The sequence below is a fragment of the Cetorhinus maximus genome, chromosome 11, assembly GCF_964194155.1.
Source record: "Cetorhinus maximus chromosome 11, sCetMax3.hap1.1, whole genome shotgun sequence".
Classification (NCBI taxonomy): domain Eukaryota; kingdom Metazoa; phylum Chordata; class Chondrichthyes; order Lamniformes; family Cetorhinidae; genus Cetorhinus; species Cetorhinus maximus.
Genome location: NC_135889.1, coordinates 37484046 through 37507423, shown reverse-complemented (window position 1 = coordinate 37507423; position 23378 = coordinate 37484046).

Here is a 23378-nt window from a genome sequence, read left to right as displayed (position 1 = left end):
ACAAGTGAATTTCATATTAAGTTTGAAAGTGACACACTCCAATCCCAAACAAGAACTTTATGCTTAAACAAAGCCAATTAGATAGGTAGGAGGGGAGAGCTGACTAAGGTTGATTGGATAAATAGATAAAAAGGTATAACGTAAAAATAAACAGTGGGAAACATTTGAAGAAATAATTCAAAATGTTCAACAAAAATACATTCCATTGAGAAACAAAAACACAGCAAGAAAGATTCATCTGTGGCTCACTCAGGAAGTTAAGAGTAGTATTAGGTGAAGAGGTTCATAATGCGGCAAGGTATAAGCCAGAGGATTGAGAGTGTTTTTGAACCAGCAAAGGACCCCACAAGTTGATGAAAAGGGAAAGAATAGAACATGAGAGTAATCTAGCCATTAGTATAAAAACAGATTGTAAAAGCTTTTACAAATGTATAAAAAGGAAAACCATAACTAAAGTGAACATTGGCCTCTCCAAGGCAGAGACAGGAGACATCATCACAGTGAATGAGAAATTGGCAGAGACATGGAACACATATTTTGTGTCTTCACAGTAGAAGACACAAATTATATACAGAAATAGAGAGTGCTAAAAAGGAGTTAGGTACTTAAAGTGATTACTATCAGCCGGAAATAAAATTGGAGAAACTTAGGGAACTAAAAACCAACAAATCCGCAGGAACTGATAGCCTACTTCCTAGGGTTCTAAAAGAGATAGTTGCAGTGATAGTGGATGTGTTAGTTATGATTTTCCACAATTCCCTAGATTTTAAAATGGTCCCTCTGATTGGAAGTTAGAAAGTATAACTCCACTATTCAAGAAAGGACAGAGAAAGAAAACAGCTGGTGGCTTTTCACACCATATCATCCCATTCCCAGCCTGTCCTGCCTCATTTATAGTGCATTTACAGGAAACATGCTGGATCGCTGGATTTGCCCACCCCGCTGCAACCTCAACGCTCTCTCGCTCCGGGCTCCATATTTAAAGTGCACCAGGGCGCAGCCTCCTTCATGTCTACAGACCAGAACTGCTCCAGGCAACAGATGGCCCCAAAAGCAAAGAGGACGGCAGCCCCCGAATTTAGTGATGCCTCTCTGGATCATCTGCTGGACACAGTGGAAGGCCACCGCGATGTTCTCTACTGCCGCTCTGGCAGCAGGAGGTCCACCAGGGTCACCAATTCGGCCTGTGTGGTGGTGGCAGTGGCAGCCAACGCCACCGGAGCACAGAGGAGGTCAACCATCCAGTGCAGGAAGAGGGTGAATGCTCTCATCCGTTCCACCAGGGTAAATCAACTACATCATCACTCTCAACTCACACACTCACAAACCCAACATACACCCACAGGGACCTCACACCTCAAGGGGCTACACCACTAACTCTCACACACACCCTCACATCTTCCTCAGGCTCATATCCTCTGGAGCTCTTGTCCTCATCCTGTCCATGGCTCCATTCAACACAAACATTCCACACAGTGCCATGCATCCTGTTCACACTCTCTCCATCTATTTTATGCAGGAGAAGCTGGCTCACAGCAGCAGGGAGAGGTCCCAGACCAGGGGTGGAGTGGCCCACATTAGGCCCCTCACTCACTTTGAGGAGTGGCCATCACACTGACTAGTGAGGACATGGACTGTGCCTGTGGTGACGGTGAGGTTGGCGGTGAACACCCTCGTGAGGATTCTGCATCACATCACCCCTCTCTCAACGCAAACGTGAGTGCGCTCTCTCCTGCTTTTGACTTTGCTGCCATGCACTAATTATCTCTACTTTGGTTCACAGGGAGATCTGCCAAGTGACTGACATCCTCAGCCTGCCAGTCCCTCAACTCCATCCACATCCTCACCTCCAGCCAAAAGGACACCTCCTCCATTGAAGAGCTGGAAATAAGCAGCCTGGAAGACCCGGCACAGCGCTTACCCACACCCTCCACCAGCGCAGAGACACACACCTCGGTGGGACCTAGATCTAGAGCAGACTCAGGTTCACAATCTGGTGGTCACCAGACACATGTCCGCAGCAGGAGGAGGCAGGTTCAGCCAAGCTCCCAGGCACTCGAAGGACTGATGGGAAGAGGCATCTGTGAGGTCTGAGTCGGATGAAGAGCCTCTGGATTTGGCCTTCCAATTCATCCTGGAAAGCCAGCAGAAGGCGTGGGAACATCACGCAGAGCTGTTAGAAGCACTCAACAGAGTGGCACGGGAGTCAGAGGAGTGAGTCTGCCTGCTCTCTGATGAAGTGGTGCCCACATGTGCATGTATGGAGGTCTCCATGGTAACGATGGCAGATGCCATGGAGACCCTGGTCCAGCAGAACGCGGAGATGCGTGCAGGCCTGCACTCCATCGCTGTATCCATGGGTGAGTTCCTGCAGTGGTAACGTGAGAGGGAAATGGGGCACCTCAACATCTCTCCATATGCTCCTCCCCCTTAGGGAGTCAGGCCGGGCCCTCAGGTACCCGAAGGGAGGAGCAGTGGCAGCTTGGCATCCCTGGGTCATCCACTCAGGAATCTCAGAGGCTGTCCATTCACTCCGAGTCCCCTTTGCCTGTAAGCCCATCAACCTCATCCTCTGTCACCGCAGAGGGAGCAGCTGGCCCACAGGATGACAGCCAAAGCAACCCAGGGCCCTCAAGGCCTGGGGTCTCCCGAGCATGCACGCCGAAGTCATCAGAGGCAACAGGGCCAACCATTGGACAGGCTGTCTCTACCCATGCTGTGGATGTCAGGGCAGCACCTAGAAGAAGTGGTAGGCCCAGAGAGTTTAAGAAATTCTGATCACAAGTGGTTGCACGGGTGAACACATTTTGTCTCTTGATAATCTAAACATATATTCACTTTCACTGAATAATGCATAATGTTGTCTTTCAGCTACATTGACAGGCTTCGCAAGACCTCCCACCGCAACCCACTCCTCCACTAGCAGTTCAGCTGCACACAGCCAGGCCATGAGTGATTCTGAAGGGAGACATGTGTATGTGGCAGGGCCTTTCGGAGCCTCGTGCAAGCACTCTCCCACGCACACACAGTCTTCATCCATCACACTCATCTCACTGTCCCGAGCATTTTGAATGCTGCCTGCTGGGGGTTTCTTTCAGTTGTCCATCTGAGCTGACCTGCATCTCCACCCACCCACTGACCACACTCCCATCAGCATCTGTGCCCATCCAACACAAGGTTCCACTCACTTTTCATTTCAACAACGATGGCTGTAATCAGATTTTTGTTCAACTTCCCTGTCCTTTCGCCTGCCCCAGTCACCCATGTCCTTTCCCCCATCACAGTCGACCCTCCTGGCATCACCTTCCACCTCCCCACTGTCACCTACCAACCTGAGCCCTTGTCTTTCCAGGATGTCCAGGCAAATGTGCACGTTGCCTGCCATCCTGAGAATCCCACCCCTGTCCACATTGTCCTCCCCAACCTCCCCCTTCCCACCCCCAGGGTCTGTGCTTGCCTCCGAAACCCCACCATGCACCCTCACTGTCCCCTCACTGCAACGCACCCTCACCCTTCCACCCTTCCGGCTCCCTCTGCCCTATCTCATACTCGCCATTCCCTCTGACCATGCCCACCCTCAGTTCGCTCCTCAGGAAGCAGTCAGTGACTCCACAGACCCCTCTCTTGCACGTTCACATGGACATCACACCCCCTTACCCTCTTGTCCACACTTAATCCCTCCTCCATCCTTATTCCCTCTTCCATCTTTATTCTCTCCTCCACCCTTACTCTTTTCCCCCTCTGAACTCCCTCCTCCACCTGGACACCTTCCTCCTGCTGGACTCCATCCCCCCTCTGAATTCCTTCCCTCCTCCAAACTCTTTACCTTACGATAAAAGCAAAAAACTGCAGATGCTAGAAATCGAAAACAAAAATAAAAATACCTGGAAAAACTCAGCAGGTCTGGCAGCATCTGTGGAAGGGAGCACAGTTAATGTTTCGAGTCCGCATTACTCTTCAACAGAACTGATTCAGAACTGAACCAGTTCTGTTGAAGAGTAATGCGGACTCGAAACGTTAACTGTGCTCCCTTCCACAGATGCTGCCAGACCTGCTGAGTTTTTCCAGGTATTTTTGTTTTTGTTTCCTTACCTTACGTCTTCCCTGCCCCTTACACCTACCTCCCAACTTGCCACATTCTCCCTGTTACACCCTCCTCCCTCCCATACTTCCTCCTCCCCCCTCCCAACCTCAACCCCCCAACGCTTTCGCCCCCACCCCTCCAGCCTCACCCCCCCAGTACACCTTCATCTCCCGCTCACAGCTGGACTTCCCTCTCCCTCAGCCTTGCCGATCATCTGTAGCAGCCCATGGCCAAGGCCCGAGACATGAATGGAGAGCTCGCAGCTTTCGTGAGCTGCTTCATGGCAGAGCCATGTGCATGAGAATCCACCCAGTATGTGATGCACCTGTTCCTCCAGGGTCCGGTAGCTGTAGGGCTCCAGATTCTTCTGCTCTTCGGGTGTCCAAGATCTGAGCAAGGCCCGAATGGTAAGTCTCGACTTCTGCACACCACAATTGTCAAGGCATATTCTGGGTTGGTGTGTTTTCCCGCTAGCGTAATGGTAAATCTGGTGTGTGAGGACGATTCCGGTCGGGCCTTACCTTGCATCCCGTTAGCGAGATGCAAAGCGGGTTCACGCCAGCCTCCAGCAAGACTTGCGTTTCGCAATGGTGGACACCATTGGATAATCCTGTTGTGCTTTCACGCCAGTGTGAAACCAATTTTTGGCCTTCTCTCCATATTGTTGACCACCCCACCCCCGCCTGCCCGCCATGATGCCCAACACCAACATGGCCAGAAAATTCCGGCTTATGCGTGCTAGTCGGTTCAATTTTGGGGTCTTTATCTCCATTAAATACATTACCAGACGCTGTCAACTGAAATCTGGACAATCTCTTATGTGAACCTGAGTCCAAGCACTCTGTCACAGAGCAGAATTGTTAGCTTATTTCCAGTCCCCTTTCCTATTACAAAGCCAGCTGGATCCCTAGAGAAACAATCACCACACAAGCAATCCAATCTCTGTCAGGATTGACAAAGCCGAGGACTGCATGTTCAAAGAATGGGTCACTCAGACCTTTACTGGTAATTTCTGGCTCTCTGTGAATTGATGTTGCAACACCTTTGAAACCCAAAGCAATTACCTTGATAACCTTTTTGATAACAATTGGAAAAGCTGCATTTGTGCTTTATTTCTGAGATATGTTAATTAATAGGTGCAGCTGTCAAACAATGTGTGGCTTCAGAGAAATTTCAAATGTAGGTACTCTCTTGCACACAGGAGAACGGACTCCAAGTTTTCTGAAATGAATCAAAGAAAATAATAGAACAGCAATTTTATCTTAAACAAAAATCCCCCCTTGGATTTATTTGTGATCAACAGCTAAATGTATTGGAAATGTGACAGTGGCTTCATGTCCAATAATGAATTTCTGAACAGCTAACCACACATATCCTTGTGGTTAATAGGTGTTACTATAATGGTCTAATAACAGATGAACGCCTTCTCATAATGCTGGTCTCTCATCAACAGCTGCTACCTATCATCTATCTGTTGTTTTCCTGGGAAATAATATATACAAACTGTGACAGCCCCTCTGTTGCCGAATTAAACTTCCCCAAGTGGCATGTTCCCCTGCAGTAACGTTTAAGTGTGTAGCTTCAGTCACTAATTAGAACAGTAGCATTCACACATTTCATGCAATTTGAAAAGAGTTGGAAAACACAATACAATAAAAATCCAAATAAAAGCCTTGTTAAATCAGCAAGAAGACTATTCACAGGTTTTTCCTAACTATTAATGATCTGTAGAAGGGAAGTTGTAATTGTTTGAGATATTTAACAAAATGGTGGTTAAATATGTAGTCATCTATCTTCCTTGGGTGCATTGCATTAAAGTTGATATTGAGATAAAACTGTACAGAGCAATGTTGCTGTGCATAGGATTTTTAATATTATGCTGTTCATCACCAGCTCTTAGCATTTTGTTTTGCACCATAATCTTTCAAAGTTCAAAATGAAAACCTATTTTTCATGTATTTCTATGTGCATTTGCTGCCTATAAAACTTTAGATCTAGATATTTACCCTGATCCTTTTCTCTTGTTTACCAATTTGCAATTCTAATAAATGAGACTTACGCACAGACTTAAGGTGAATTTCAAGCCCCTGATTTAATTTTTAACGAATCTCTTAGATATTTGGCTTTCCCACAAACTAAAAATGATTTGTACTGTGTTTATACTACACGTTCTTTTTGATGAATCCTCCATGTTATTTTATTGATTTTGGATTTGTCTACTTTAGTTTTTGTCTTGATTTTTTTTTTGTCACTACTTATGGTGAAGATTTTTACCGGTCAATTTGAAGCATTTATTTGCGGCAATCTAAAATACCCTTCAGAGCAAATTAGTATTCTGGAACTGTTCTTATAGCTTTACACACCGACAAAATGCCATTTAGTTGCAGAAGCCTCCAAATACCATCAATTACCTCAAAATAATGTTCAGATCACCGTCTTTCTGTGCCAAACTGTGCAGTTTTTATCACTTGTTTCAGTCCACATGATAAGGTTTTAAAATGGTGAATAAAGGTAAAAAACATGGATTTAAAGTGTGCTGAGAGGGCCCAGGGAAGTGTAACTTTGAATATTTTAATATTGAATAAAGGTTAACTTTTTAAGCACAATGTTAAAATTTTAAGAATTAAAAAATGAATGTGAAAATGAATGACATAATTTTTTACAACCCTTTTATTCTTTACCTGTAAATCCCTCTTGAATCATTCATCTATTTGGTTAAGTGGGTGACAGCTGCTATGAGACAAATCCCAATGTCATTTTCAGATAGATGGCATGTGAAAGGAGCTCAGTGCAGACTCCCTAACCAACCTCCTCATTCCTGGGGCAGAATTTTCCTGTTGGTGTGCGGGGCGGGCCCCACAAGTCCGCGCGTAAAATGATGCGCAGTGACATCGGGCGAGAATCCTGACGTCACCCCTCGCCATCGTGATACTTCGCTGGGCGGGCGTGCGATAATGCCCAACGCGCACCCGCCATTAATTAACAGGTCACTTAAGGTACTTGACTCACCAACTGACGTCAATTTTTCAGTGCTCGTGCAATCTTCGGGCTGGTGCACGGGCGCAACGGGTAGGCGGGTAGGACACATTTGTATAAACCTCATCCACGGGCGGGATAAGAGGGTTCACTGGGGTCGCGAGTGTGCACAGTCAAGTGTTTATTTTTGAAAATTTTTGAAACTTGCCTGGGTGATCTGCAGCACTTCAAAACGCATACCAGCTGCTTTTTCTGGACTCTTTTAACCTTGAGGTCAGCAGACTGCAGTGAGGAATCTTTTCTGGGCCTACAGGTTTCAGGAAGCCTTCCGTCAGCCTGGGAATGGGAGCTGAACTGTCCACTGGAGGCAGCTCCTCTGAGGCGGAAGGGAGGGCTAAAAGGGTGAGGAGGCCAGGAGTGCACATTCAGCCTCCAGGGTAGTCACCTTTGGGAGGACAGGCGCAGGCACAAGGGGCACAGGGCTAAGAGGTGGTCCAAGGAGCAAGGGACTGCAGAAGACGCCACTATCCTGCTGCCAGGGTATACAGGCGGTGAAGCAGCTACCTCAATATGACTGAGGTGCAGTGCCGAAGGAGGCTCCGTCTCTCAAGGGAGACAGTCAACTATATCTGTCAGATGATTACGCCTGAGATCTCCGCTAACTGTGTGGGCATACACCCCATGCCAGTGGCTCTGAAGGCCACAGCTGCCTTCAACTTCTATGCCTCTGGCTCCTTCCAGGGCTCGGTGGGTGATCTTTGCGGTGTCTCCCAATCAGCTGTCTACACTTGTGTCAAGCAGTTACAGACACTCTGTTCAAGCGTGCATTGGCCTTCGCCCACTACCGTTGGGAGCAGACAAGTCAGGCAGAGCGAGCCAGAGGCTTCGCGGCCATTGCTGGCTTCCCCCGCGTCCAGGGTGCTGTAGACTGCACACATGTGGCCATCAAGGCACCAGCAGGTGAGTCTGGTGCCTTCGTCAACAGGAAGGGCTCCCACTCCATGAACGTGCAGATAGTGTGTGATCACAGGATGCTGATTCTACAAGTCTGTGCAAGGTACCCAGGCAGCTCCCACGACACCTACATCCTCAGACACTCCCTTCAGTGCTCCAGCCCGGCTGGATGGATGGCTGCTGGGTGACAAGGACTATCCCCTCAGAAGGTGGCTCATGACGCATCTCCGCCATCCAAGAACAGAAGCTGAGCAGCGGTACAATAGGAGCCATGCCTCCACAAGGGCTGTGCTGGAGAGACCCATCGGTCTTCTCAAGATGCGCTTCTGCTGCCTGGACCGCTCAGGGGGCGTGCTCCAGTACCACCCAGATCGTGTCTCAGTGATAGTGGTTGCATGCTGCGCTCTCCACAATCTTGCGCTGGAAAGGGCGGGCGCAGTGGACGATGAAGACGTCGACGCAGTGTCTGAGGCTGCACTGAGTCCAGCAGTGAGTCCAAGGATGAGCACGCACAGGGGAATGCTGAGGGGGTAGACGCTGACCCGGGCATACTGCAGGGAGGCAGAGACACCCGGGAGGCTTTAATCCAATGAACCTTCAGCTAGCACACCACAGATGGACCTCCAGAACAAGCCTGGGCTGTAGGCTCGATACTCGACACCTAAGTGCAAAATCTGCCAGGTTAGGAACAGTCTCTAAAGGCCTTGTTAATAAAGCTGAGTGTCCCACAAAGCACTCATTACAGTTTTGGAAACCATACACATGCAGAAGAAAAGAGGCACCCTCAGTCATGGTGATATATCTGAATTTAATATGTCAAGCAAACCAACTTATTCCAAAAAAAAGACAAAAGTGTTACAAATTAAAACAAATCATAAGGACCTCATCTCGGGCCAACACAAAAGCACCAGTGAAAAACCCATGGTGTACCTAAGGTGCCTTATGCTTTCGTTTCCGGGTGCTACGTCTTGGTGCTGCCCCATCGCTTGGAACGCCACCTGAGACAGCTTGTTGACTCTGCTGTCCTGTTGGCCTCGATGACCTTGGCAGTTCTCCTCCGGCCTGTGGAGCCTGTGCTGGCCCCGCCTGGGATGGAGCTGCCAGTTCCACAGCTGGCATCTCCCCAGTCGTCGCAGCCTCATCGGATGCTACGGTCACCGGGAGAGGGGTGGAGGAGCTGGTGCCCTCACCAGGAGTGCCTGGAGAGGTGCCCGCAGAGACGCCAGGCAGCTGCTGCGCTGATGTGAGGTCGCTTCAGACCTCCCTGCTCACCGTGGATGGATGGGCACAGAGCTGGGAAAGTTGATACCCAGACCATCTCCCACACTGGCACTGACCAGCTGAGGTCAATGCCGATGTGAGGGTTTGCTGGTCTGAGCACATCCCCAGGAAGCCCTGATGGGTGTCCTGGAGTAGCCTCTCCACGAGAGTCACCAGTCTCTCCATGGAGGACGCATGGCGCTCGGTCATGTGGCTCATTGCTTTGGCGAGCGTCCGTGTAGACTCCTCTACCATGGTGACCAAGCCAAGCATAGCCTCATGTATCTCCCCCAGATGCTCCCGCACACCCGGCCGCATTTTCTGCAGCTGCTGCGTCGCGGACGACTCCAGAGGCATGTCATCAGGCACCAACTGAGCATGTGCCTGGTCCCCTGCAGTCCTCCGATTGCTGGCACCATGGGCACATTCTGTCTCTGCCAGCTCCTCCAGTGACTGTGAAGTGCCCTCACCGCTGTGCCCCGGGACACTAACCGATATTCGATTTCCCACCTAGGTGCTAGTATCTGCGCTGGTGCCTGCCTCGCAGAAATGGTGTGACGCTGGTGAGACTTCAGGCCCCTCAGGTGTGAGAGGAGGCATCTGCTGCTCCTCCTGCCGGCCATGCTCTGATGATGCTGAAAGGAAGAACAAGGACAGTGGATCAGTTAACGTGGAGAGAATGACAAAGTGCATCCCTGTTCCCCGGATTATTATGCGCTCATCTTTCCATAAGCAATGGTCAAGCCATGTTGCAAAATTAAATCAAGTAACATTCAGCAGTGCTATGGCTGTTGGGAAAACAATGCTGACCTTGCTGTTGGGCATAAATACCTGTCCTTGGCACCCCAGCCTCACCGACACCAGTGGGCCTTGGCGCATGGTGCCTCTCCAGATCCAGGGCTTCCTGCTCGAAGCGGCTGAGAATGGCGATCTGCGTCTGGCCGCCACCAGTCCTCGCACGCTCTGCCGTGTTATGAGCATTCTTCTCCTGAAAATGAGAGACGAGCATTGATTAGTGAAAGTTGCACATGGACTCTCTTCGTGCACAGCCCACCCCAACCAGAGTGGGTCATATCAGGGCTCCAGAGCCTCCTCACCCCACTGCTGCTGAACACTCACACAAAGTTGCTAGGCCTGCTCCACAACCCCCCCACACCCCCTTGGACACATGCTGCCTACATCACATTAGGCACCACATGGTATATCCTTCCATATCAAGGAGGCGCAAGCGCACGGAGCACAGAGTGCAGCAGATGGTTTGTTTCCATACCACCTTGAAGCTCCCCTCCCAGCATCTCATCACCCTGACTTGGACACGTCCTGGAGTTCAAACACAGCGCCTAGGGGCAACTTTTGCAGGTTGCTCCCAAACCAGTCATGTGGGATTCAGTGTACCACATGCTGTGGGCGCAGAACCCATCTCTTCACCATCCTCTCAGGGTGACCTCAGCATGGGCAATATCTGCTGGCTTATCCAGCAAAGGACAAATGCCGTCAATGATTCAATGCAGTCACTAGACTCAGACTTGGGGGTGGGTGGGCAGCAAGGGTGTAAGCCGACCTGCTGGGTTAAATGCCCAATGCCGACATGGTACTCACCCTGCCAGAGCACAACAAGTCATTGAAATGCTTGCGACACTGGATCCAGGTGCACTGCACCACGTCGCAGGGGCTCACCATCTCCCCCCAGGCATGTTTTGTTATGTGGGGAGGCCTCCTCCTCCCGTCCTGGGGAACCAACACCTCCCATCATGCTGCCACCTCCTCGAGGAGGGCAGCAAGGCATCATCAGAAAAATGAGGGGCACACTGGCCCCCCGCCCTAGCCTCCGGCCTGGCCTGTACCGCTGGCCCACCCTCTGGCCCTCTGATGAGTCCTTCCACTTGCCATTGTGAGCAGCCTTGCAAAGGCTCCCAGCGCTTCATATAAACAGGCCGCCAGGTCGTCATTGGACCCAATCAACAATGCACTCCCACCGCTGCCTACCCACTCCCGCCATCCTCGGGAGTCATGCATTATGCTGGCCTTAATTGGCCCACCCACGTAAAATGGCGGCGCGGACCCGATCCTGGGCGCCAATCAGGCCCACGCCCACCCGTGCCCGCTCCCGTTCCGCCGCCCCCCCCTGCCAAACAGAAAATTCAGCCCCTGGTTTCAGCTCCTCCTCACAGCAGCGTGACTGACAATGAGAATTCACTTTGTGGGGCAATTAAACCCACTCCACACCAAGCCACCCAATTTCTGTTCCAATTTTCATTGTAATTTTCTTCAAAAATGAATAAGTTATTCGTTTGACAGAAAATTAAATGCTGCTACATTAAAGTAGTATTGCCTTCAGCCTGGCACTATACACTCTCTTATGTTCAGTTTAACAGACAAGAACTTTCTGCTAAAACATTTGCTATTTAAGAACTGGGCACTGCTGAGATGCACAAATGAGGTGCTACATTGATCGGAATGAACAATTAATTATTTAAATAAATTTAAAAAATACAAGGTGCTAAATCCTTTGACACCAGGACTGCTATCGCTGAGTTTCCAGCAAAGTGAAACATATGTTTAATTCGAGATGGCCTTCCTTATGCAAATACCCAGGCCTGAATTTTTGCTCCCAGGTTGGAAGCACAGAGTTGTGACAATTCCCAGCTCCGCAAACCCAACCCAGGAAAAAGTGCCCCAGGAGTTCTTATTTTTGTTCAGAGGCAGCACAGAAGCTTGCACGTGTGCCAAGCTGGGTGAAAAGGCCTACCTCAATTCTCCAGCGCTGTGAAAACAAGATTAAGACCAAAAACAGGCCTCCAGCCCTCACCCCTCATACCTCCTCACCTCATTCATGCCAACCTATGCCCTCACCAATTCCCCCATGGCCGTTCATATCCTCCATGCCAACTTATGCCCCTTTACCCACTCATTTATAGCCCTTTATACCCCCTGTCCCAACTATGCCCCTCAACTCACCCTCTGGTTCCCTTACCATCCATGCTAACCTACATCCCTTTACTCACTCCCATAGCCATTTATAGACCCATGCCACCCTATGCCAACCTATTCCCCTCTGCCCACCCCCACGGCTATTTATAGCCCTTATGCCAACTTGGTGCCCACTCATGCTCCCCACCCACCACCATTTGCTCTTACACCCCATGCCAACTCACTTAGTATCCACCATAGGTAGGCCTCAGGACCGATGCTGATATTAAATAAAGTTATTAAGTGTCTACTGAAGAATTTACTGTTTTTAAAGAAGTATCATTGATAAAAACCCATTCATTACATTTAACATCCTTTAATCCCTTATAAGAATACACATTTGTATTCATAGTCCCACTTCAAAGACTTTATAAGCACTTGGAGATGTCAATCAAATTGCAACTTGACAGGCACCCTTGACGAGCAACCTAATGATAGGATGTGACATCAGTCATGCAGCAGTAATCCTGTAATGGTAGCCTTCAGGCTTCTTTCAACAGACAGATTGAAATTACAAGCGTTGATTTTTTTCAACATTGCAGACAGTTTTTTTTCAAATATATAAAGGGCAGGAGATTTAAGTGCCTTGACAGCTTAACAGCTCCCTTTGACAGTTCCCTTTGACAATTCCAATGAGCTTCACAGTTCCAAAGAGCTTGACAGTTCCAATGAGTTTATCCCCTTTTATGCACATTCATGTCCACTTTTAACAATCCCAAATGGCACTTTTCTGTCCCAAAGGACACCTCACTTTTTCCAAAGATGTCCTGGAACTATATACAAAAGGGTACCCTACCTCTCCAAAGAACTCTGGTAAGTTCAGACTTTCTCCTACCAGGTGTATTGTGAACTGGTACATTTCCAATTAAATCAGATCAGACCGAAGGCAGCTGAACTTTAACATGTGTAGCTGTCTCCATGAACCACGAATGTACAAAGTTTGACCTTTCCCTGTCCCCCACCCCACCAACCCCCTACCCTTGCAAAAATGGTGGGGGCTGGGTTTGGGGTAGGTTTCCCACACTCCAAAGCTATTTTTGCAAAAACAGGGAGGCTCTTCCTCTGCACAAAAATTCAGGTCCCAGTTTCAGGAATCATGGAGTCCATGAATAAGAAGTTTTGGGCTTCTAATGCGCTACGGTGGAGGATTGAACCCAGTGCTACTTGAAATGACTGTCTACACTTCTAAAGGGCACTGCCACAGTGCTGCTCATTTGCTTTTGCTTATTCAAGTGTCAATATTGTATTGTGTATCTCATGTGACTGACACTCTTGTCAGATCAGTGGAATACCACCTAGATCTGAATTACAGCAGGCTAGAATTCTAAAACAAATATGCTACTGGATTTCAAAATATCCTGGCACCTGAATATGAAGATGATATACCCCGGCCTCCTACACCCCATTACTTAAACGTTTCTCCCTGTTGTTAGGCATTTCGCCACAAGTTTATAACCACCCTCCGGGTTGTACATGAGCACAGTGTGGGTTGACTTACCCCTTGATCTACCCTTCATCCTTTAGGGGAAACAATGTACCTCTGTTAAAAGCCTTCCTGACTGATCCAAGAACTCACTATGGGGGTGAGGCAGGAGGAACCTACATTCCACTAAACCTCATGCTGGCCTTTGATACAGTTGACATTTCTTCAATAAGTAAATCTTTTCTGGTAGTGCTTGTCTTACCGATCAGAGATTACCATCCAATAACATACCACTGCTCTAATTCCACTTGACGTTGAATTAATACATTTTGTATAAAAGGAACTTGTTGAAGGTCATATACCATTTGCCTCAGTACATCAAAACTGATAGCATTAAATATTATAAAATAAAAGCAAAATGCAGCAGGTGCTGGAGATCCAAAATAAAAACAAAGTTCTAGTAACATTTAACAGGTCAGGTCACATCTGTGGAGGGAGAAACAGAATTAACGTTTTATGGTAGCAATCTTTCATCAAAATTGGAAGATGTCAGAGATGAACAGCTTTTAAGCAAGTACAGAGACAAGGAGTAGGGGGCAAGGAAAGAACAAAAGGGAAGGGGTCTGTGATAGAATGGAGAGCAGGAGCATTAAAGACAAAAAGGATGATAGTGAAAGGCAAAAAGAGACTAGACAAAAGATAGGTCCAGAGTAAATAGTTACAACAGAATTTCTCCACTTAGATTAGGAGAAATAAACACTAGAGGACATGGCTTTAGGGTGAAAGGGGAAAGGTTTAGGGGGAACATTAGGGGGAACTTCTTCACTCAGAGAGTGGTGAGAGTGTGGAACTGACGTGGTAAATGCGGGTTCACTCTTAAGTTTTAAGAATAAATTAGATAGATACATGGATGGGAGAGGTCTGGAGGGTTATGGACTAGGTGCAGGTCAATGAGACTAGCGGAATAATATTTCGGCACAGACTAGAAGGGCCGAATGGCCTGTTTTCTGTGCTGTAGTGTTCTATGGTTCTAATAACAGAGAAGGAGGGAAGCATGGTAAATCTGGCACAATAAAGGCTCCTGTGGCTCAGAATTTGGAGAAGAACTATGTAGACAGGGCATGGACCATCCAGGATGACTAAATGTCCAGGATTTTCTGGGACTGTCCTGAGATCACACATCCTAGGTAAGGCCTTCCAGGGACACGTCTAGTCCCAGATTTATTCCATCTCTGTAGGCTTTGTGTTGGCCATGGCAGCTTGGTCATTTGTGTATGGGGCTGTCCAGTGGGTGTCCCTCACCCAAAACCCCCATAATCTCACCACACATCCCTCCAACCCTCCCAACAGGCCCCAGCCCCCATGGTGTCATCAGCATATCCACCTCTCACCATGGTAAAGTGTCCCTTATATTTTTCGCCTGGAGTTATTCAGCCTGGGACCACCCTCCTGATCATATGGGATCCTAACCTCAAACAGCAACCCAACACATACTTCCAGTAGCTCTTCTGTTAAACTCAATGCCCAGGCTGTAATATTTGTTATGGGCAGAGAGAGAGATGGTGAAATAACTTTTCCCCTTTCTTCTCACCTCTCAATTGTCCGCAACAAGATGTGTTTTACAGGGAGTGTTTAACCGCTTTTGAGTGTTGTGACTTCCAGTAATACACATTAAGCAGGCTTTTGGGTAAGTTTAAATCAGAAGAAAAGGTAATGTTTATATACATAACACCCCAAAATGTAATCACAATGAAACACATTCAGTCCTCCATGCATAGGCACACACACGAGTAAAGAAGGCTTCTAGAGAACAGAGCATGCAGCTAGATTATTAACAGGATGTAAGAAGCAAATCTTGTGGTTAAATAATCCTTTAAGGTACACATGGTACAGCCTGGTTGGGTTCTCTCTCATGGTTCTTTGGAGATAAATGGAAGTTAGAAATCTTTGGATTTTTCAGATGAGGTTATGGCCGAATAGTGGTGAATGTTTGCAGATAGAAATGAAATACTCCCCCTCGCACTGCTTGGGTTGACTGGTTGTTAGACAGGGTAGTTCTTCTGGCTGGAGGAATTGTTTCTCTTGTCTTTAATGTTTCCAGACTGACCAGTTACCTCCTGCTCCTTAGAATAAAAGATTTGTTATCTGAAGACAGTTTTGATCACATGATCAATAGTTTTATTATCCACCCAGAATGATTTGGAAGTTCAAAGCCATTGCTACACAATGGAGAAATGGTTATTCACACATACTTATGGTGGGCTGGTTTCGGCACAATTTTCTTTGTTAAGCCTAGAACTTGGAGACATGAAGTCTGGACTTGAGTTTTTGGTAAATAGTTACTCATTAGGAGGTGTAAGTTCACAAGGGTATTTCACATTGTGAATCAGGGTGACCTGTCAGATCGGAGGGTGTTGGTGCTCCTGTCAGATCGGGCAGATGGGAGCAGTGTAAATGCGTCTAAAGGTCTGAAATAACAGCATCCCAGATCACAGTAACATACAACCTGGGACACGGTATAATTCCCTCAATTATGGAACTATCCTGTAAAGTTCAAAGCAGTTGGTCAGCCTGCTGTGAATGTCTATTTAAGGGAAGGCATTCCACCCATGGTCATTTGCATTGTAAGAACTTTCCTGAAGCACGTTCAGACATGAGTTAATCCTCTGTCTGTCTGGAAATCACAGAAAGTCACCAGACCCTCAGTGGACACCTAGGGCAGCATTTTGACCACTTTTTAAGGTTAATTTCAAAAAGTTCACATTGACTGAAGTACATATCTTGAAAGTTAGAAATATGATATCCTTACTGGACATGACATATTACATTTGCTTGGTTGATGTCACATGTATAGAATTATTTGATCTTAAATTCCTCAAAGGTCAAATTACTTCTTTTGAAAATAGTGCAACATATACATACCTCCTCTTTCAATAATCAGTTCATACCCCATTGCTCACTACACTCTGTATTCAGTCATTTTTCAAGTAATCTCTGCAATGTTTGTTCTGCAATTAATTTAGAGGCTACATCTTTCTTTTTTTATCATTTACTTTGTCCAGGTCATTGAACAATTTTAGGAACAATGCTTTGAAACTGAAAATAACACAGCAGAGTTAGTTTTTTTGTAATGTGAGCAGATCTCCTATGGTCTGGAGTCTGGATAATAGACATGTTAAAAAATGAGCCTACCCCTTTAAGGTCACTGCTCCGGTACTCCTTGTTTAGTTACTTAGACCAGAGTTGTATTCCCTTGAGTCGAAAAGGACAAAAGAACATAAGAAATAGGAACAGGATTGGCCATAGGGGCCCTTAAATCTGCTCTGACATTCAGTAAGATCATGACTAAACTTATACAGCAACATTGCTTCCCCACCTAATCCCCATGTCTCTTAGAACCTAAATATCTATTGATCTCAATCTTGAATATATTCAATGGCTGAACATTCACAGCCCTCGGGTAGAGAATTCCAATGATTCACAATGCTCTGAGTGAAGAAATTTCTCATCTCAGTCTTAAATGGCCGACCCATTATCCTGAGACTATGACCCTTAGTTCAGGAATCTTCAGCAAAGGGGAAAAAACCTTCCAGCATCCATCCTGTCAACTTCTCTAAGAATTTTATACATTTCAATGAGATCACCTCTTATTCTTCTAAACTTCAGAAATTATAGGCCCATTCTACTCAAACTCTCCTCAGAGGCCAACCCTCTTATCTCAGGAATTAATCTTGTGAACCTTCTTGCACCCTCTTTAAGGCAAGTATATCCTTCCTAAGGTAAAGAGACCAAAAGTGCACACTCTATTCCAGGTGTGGTCCACCAAATATTTATCTAAATGCAGCAAGATTTCCTTACTTTTGTACTGCAACCTCCTTGCAATTTAGGCGAAATACGATTTGCCTTCCTATTTGTTTGCTGTGCCTAAATGTTAACTTTTTGTGATTTGTGTTCAAGGACAGCCTCTGAATGCCAACATTTACTAGTCTCGCACCCTTTTAAAAAATATTCTACTTTTCTATTCTTGCTACCAAGATGGATAATGTCACACTTTCCCACATTATACTCCATCTGACACCTTTATGCCTGCCATGATGACTTCTAGCCCCACTCTGGCCGCAAGAGGGGCAGCAACATCACCAAACCAGCATGGGAGGTGGTAGCTGCCATGGTCAACGCCAACACCCTGCAAAAGAGGACAGCCAACCAGTGCTGCAAGAGAATGAATGATCTCCTTTGTTCCACCAGGATAAGTTACTCTTTCCATCACATATCCAAAGGGCCCTCAATCACTGCCAGTTCAAGGGACCCCACCATTCACTCTCATACACACAAACCTTCATTTTCCTCATCCAGTCCACTCACCACCCACATATGCCAGGCATACTTATCATCTGGCCTGGTAGGCATCCTGCTTACACTCTCTCCATCTCTGTTCATGCAGGACAAGCTCTCACACAACAAGAGGGAGAGGTCACAGACTGGTGGAGGAATGCCTGAAACCAAGTTCCTCACGGACTTTGAAAATAGAGGCATCCAACTGGCTGGCAAGGATCTGGATAGCTCCTGTGCTGATGCACCGAGGTCAACACTGGCAGAATGACAGCTGCCATGGAGACTTTGGTCCAGGATGTTGCTCCTGCACTGCTGCACGGGCTTAATGGGTGCGGGTTAATCATGCATCATGATCCCCGTGCCTGCTTCTGGGGGCTATCCAATTTTGCCCCAAGGCACTTCCCCCTGAAAGAGGGTGGTGAAATTGTCCAGAAGCATTGACTTAGATCATTCATGAAGATTCCCAGTTTACCTGATGTTGATGGGATCCAGGAACTGATTTGCTGGATGTCCTGTTGGTGGGGGGATGTGCATGAAAAACTCAGGAGCATTAAACCTTTCAGGTCATCAGAGGGAAGTACTTTGAAGAAAATTCCCATCCAATCTCTGCTGCTGGAATGGGGCAGTAGCTTCTAATGACAGGACATGGTGAATCTCCATGAAGAGGGTTTCCTGGATCTTCAGCAAGTCCAATGACTGTGGGACCAGGCCAAAAGGGTGTACTTCAATTCTTGTTGTGAATAAGAATGACCATTTCTTTATTAATGGTGAATGCAAGGGATCCAAGATGACAAGCATATCACTCTACCTTAAGGGAATTGTCAACAACCTTTCCAAATTGCACTGGCATTAGAAAGGTGGCACAATGTGAGCTGTACCATGATCGTTTGCACCCGTCTGGCTGATTTTGGATGGATTGCACTAAAAAAAAGTGCAACCTGGTAGAAGCTTCAGGCCTGCTTAACTATCATTTACTAAATCTCAAAATCGCAGTTCAACTGCATCCACAGATATTGTGGTACTTCTTAACATCATAGATGAGGCATTACTCAAGAAGATAAAAACAAAATACTGCAGATGCTGGAAATCTGAAATTTCATCACATTTTTACTTCTGTTTAGCTCTGAAGAAAAGTCATACCGATTCAAAACGCTAACTCTGTTTTTCTCTCCACAGATGCTGTTAGACCTGCTGAGTTTTTCCTGCATTTTCTGTTTTTACTCAAGAAGGTCCTTCGATACCAGCTTCCTGTTATTCGGGAATTGCATCGTTTTTCAGACCTACACTGTCAATTTGGTTCGAATGAGTTTCTTTATATGTACCATTGATATCTGACTGACCATTATATAATTTGTCTTGTGTTTTTCTTGCTGTTGTCACTAGGGTGTTCAGGAACCTTTGTAGCTAATTGTAGTGTAGCATTTTTTTCTAAAGCTACAATAATACCACACTATTTTCCCCTATGGCAATCTCCTTAAATCTGTGCTTTTGGATTGACATGGACACCTTTTCCCTTTGACGTTTAGTTGTTCTTCTTGAAAACTTGCAACACTCACTGTTGAAGAGGTTCCCCGCCCTTTAGAAATTTGGTGCACACTGCTCTCCTGTACTCCTTCCAAGAACCTAACAAATCATGATACCACCCTCAGTTGCTGTTGAACTTTGAATCCTTCATCAGCTCTCAATTTCCTGCCCGATCATAAGCTTACATTTTCTACAACTTGAGCTCACAAGCATTACACAAATGATGCTGACCCCTGAAATACATGTAACCTAGGTGTACAAGGGGTGGACTCAACTCTCACACCAGTTCACTACTAATTGGACTTACACATTATCTGGGAAAATGAATGGCTACTAAGTTCCATTTCCAAATCCAAGTCAGATCAAATCGCAGAACATGTCAATGTTAAAAATAAAATTTCAGATTTTAAGGACTTCTTTCATGCCATATATTGACATTATCAAAATACCATTATACACAATTCAAATGATAGGATGCTTCCTTTTCTCAAGTCAATTTATTGCACTCATTGTTTGATGCCTACAGTTACTTGATAGCGTAATCTATCATTAATTTAGCCTTAGTCTGGTAATGCAGGGTGCAGTGATTAAATAGGAGGAGATTGAGAACAAGCATCCTGAGGCATGGAGATATCTTGAGAAAGACAAAACACAGAATGGACAGTTGAAAGAGAAGAATGTGGAGTAAAGTTGGAGATGGAAAAGCAGAGATTTAGTGCAGGGGAATGAAGGAGGCAAAAACAAATGAAGGAGAAAGACAACAAGAGACCAGAAGAAAAAAATGGGAGACCAATAACATGTGTGGGTAAGGTGAGAGGTTGAGCAAGAGTTAATCCTGTGTGCACAATCATGGCAAAATGTTCACAATGTAAGCAGGGCACAGTGCAGTCAGAAGATTTACGTACTGAGAGTGCTGTGAGATACACCCTCAGATGTGGTACAGGTGATGATACACGAATAACTGTTCAGTGATAGTCTTCTTCAAGATTTGAACACAGTCAGGAGAGGAAAAGAATCATTGGAGCAAAACAAGAGAAATTTATGATCATCTCACCCTGAGTTTGACATTGGCATTCTCTTTTCCATATAATGGAAGATATAAAATGGATCTAACTGCTCTACTAGAAAATTTTGACATGTTTGTATTCAACGACATTCAACAGGCATCATTTTGATCTGTATTCCTTTCCACAGATGCTGCCAGACCTGCTGAGTTTTTCCAGGTATTTTTATTTTTGTTTTGGATTTCCAGCATCCGCAGTTTTTTGCTTTTATCATTTTTGATCATCAGCACTCAAAGGCGATCTTTAGTCATCATTTGTCATTGATCATTTAGCCATCATTTGAAATCCTAAGTAGCAGTCAATTGATATCATTAGTCATCAATTGATATCAACCACACTCAAATAGCATAATCTGTGGTCATTTATTTATCTTCAAAGCACTCAGAAGCATTCAACTGACATTAAAAGTAATCAGAGCTTGTTCATGTGGAAAAACTAAGTTCTAGCAATCATAACAAAATCTGACTAAGTTACAGACATCAGTTGACATCAACAATATTGTGCCGTGGATTTTTTGAAGTCCCAGCTGTTACAATATGTTACGTGTACATTGTGCAGATTGGGCTCCTCCAGAGCCCAGAGCCCATCGAGGCAATTTCCAGATTTTGGCACAACAGAGATCACCAGAAGTTGCAGTGCTGTTGTGGCCCTTGACGGTGTGAACATCTCAGCATTCACTGCTATTGGGAAGGGAAATCTGGGCCATCAATAAGGATGTAGTCACAAAACTACCCTATCTTTTACATAAACAACAACAACAACAAAAATAGCTGGAAAAACTCAGCAGGTCTGACAGCATCTGTGGAGAGGAACACAGTTAATGTTTCGAGTCCGTACGACTCTTCATCAGAACTGAATGAAGTTCTGATGAAGAGTCATACGGACTCGAAACGTTAACTGTGTTCCTCTCCGCAGATGCTGTCAGACCTGCTGAGTTTTTCCAGCTATTTTTGTTTTTGTTTCAGATTTCTAGCAGCCGCAGTATTTTGCTTCTATCTTCTACATCTAGGTCTGAACACATGGTCAACTAATTGACTGTTTTAATTGTGGCAATACAAGTGAGAATTGCATTGACATTTACACTTCTAGATCCTGCCATAGGCTTTAGTGGCTGTGCCCCAGTGTGCTATCCACCACAGTGTCAGGGAACTTATAAATGCGTTATTTTGTGACAGAGCAGCCTCTTTGTCCAATTCTCCAAGGATTGTCATCAGCAATACGAGAGGCATACGTGAATGGAAGACAATTCAACTTCCCCAGAGCATTGGCACAATAGATAACAAAAATGTAATCATTTCAGTCATCAATGCATTTCTTCACTGTCAAACCTCAATAGAAAGGACTTCTACAATCACAACTCAGAAACATGCACATGGATACATGCATTCCCAGCGATGTTTAAACCAAAGCCTTTAATTCACTTCATGACTGGGAAATGTAGAGGCCACATCTCCAGTAGCTCATGTACAGCCTGCAGAGTGCCTTCCTGTGTGAGGCCTTCTTCATGGTGTTGTCTCCCTCCCCTCTATGAGTAACTGCTGCTGGACAGGGCCAAGAGTGGGACTGCGGCTGGGGTTTGGGAGTGGGACTGCGGCTGGGGTTTGAGAGTGGGACTGCGGCTGGGGTTTGGGAGTGGGACTGCGGCTGGGGTTTGGGAGTGGGACTGCGGCTGGGGTTTGGGAGTGGGACTGCGGCTGGGGTTTGGGAGTGGGACCATGGCCAGAGGCTGAGAGTGGGACTGTGGCCAGAGGCTGAGAGTGGGACTGCGGCTGGGGTTTGGGAGTGGGACTGCGGCCAGAGGCTGAGAGTGGGACCATGGCCAGAGGCTGAGAGTGGGACCATGGCCAGAGGCTGAGAGTGGGACTGTGGCTGGGGTTTAGGAGTGGGACTGCGGCTGAGGTTTGGGAGTGGGACTGCGGCTGGGGTTTGGGAGTGGGACCATGGCCAGAGGCTGAGAGTGGGACTGCTGCTGGGGGCGCGAAAGCAGGTGCGTGGCTGGGGAGAGGGAGCAAAACCGTGTCTGGGGGAGATGTGAGTCCATGGATGGTGGTGGGGGAGGGGGGAGAATGTGGATCTGAGGCTGGGATGGGAGTGAGGCCAGGAGGACAAGGCAAGGGAGCTTTCCTGCATCTGGGCAAGGCGGAGAAATCTTGGTGGGGAGAGATGGAGAAGTGAAGGTGAGTGGGGGCTGAGTGGGGAGGGAGGGAGGGTGTAAATAATTGGAGACTGTGTGTGGCAGGCCCAGGGCAGGAGTGAGTGTGGAGGGGAAGGGGAGGCTTAATGATCACTTTTGGCATTTAATGATTGCTTTTACTGCTTAATTATTGCTTTTGATGCCTTGACTGCTTTTGATCGCATTTGATGTCGAAAGGTTGCAATGAGCACTGAAAACTGATGAAAAGCTCATTCCAAATTATACCTTTTGATGTCAAATAATGTCAAATGATTACTGATCATTTTTAGGTACATTTGAACACAAATGATGTCAAATTTTTCTGGTAGGGAAATGGCATGCAGGCAGGTTTCATAATGACCTATCTGATGAAAGTTACCTGCCAACTCTTTCTAAATGTTATTTGTATCAACAGTCAGTATTTATTAACTAGTAGAAACTTTATGCATAGGTACAGTAAAGGTCCAAGCTGGACCCTGTCCAACACTACACTGACCCCTAGGTGCGGGTCATGTGTTCTCTTACATCACTGTGTGGGCAGTACTTTACTCAGTCTCACGTTAACCCTTTATGTGCCACACCCTTGTACTACAGGCAGTTCCATCCTGATAGCTC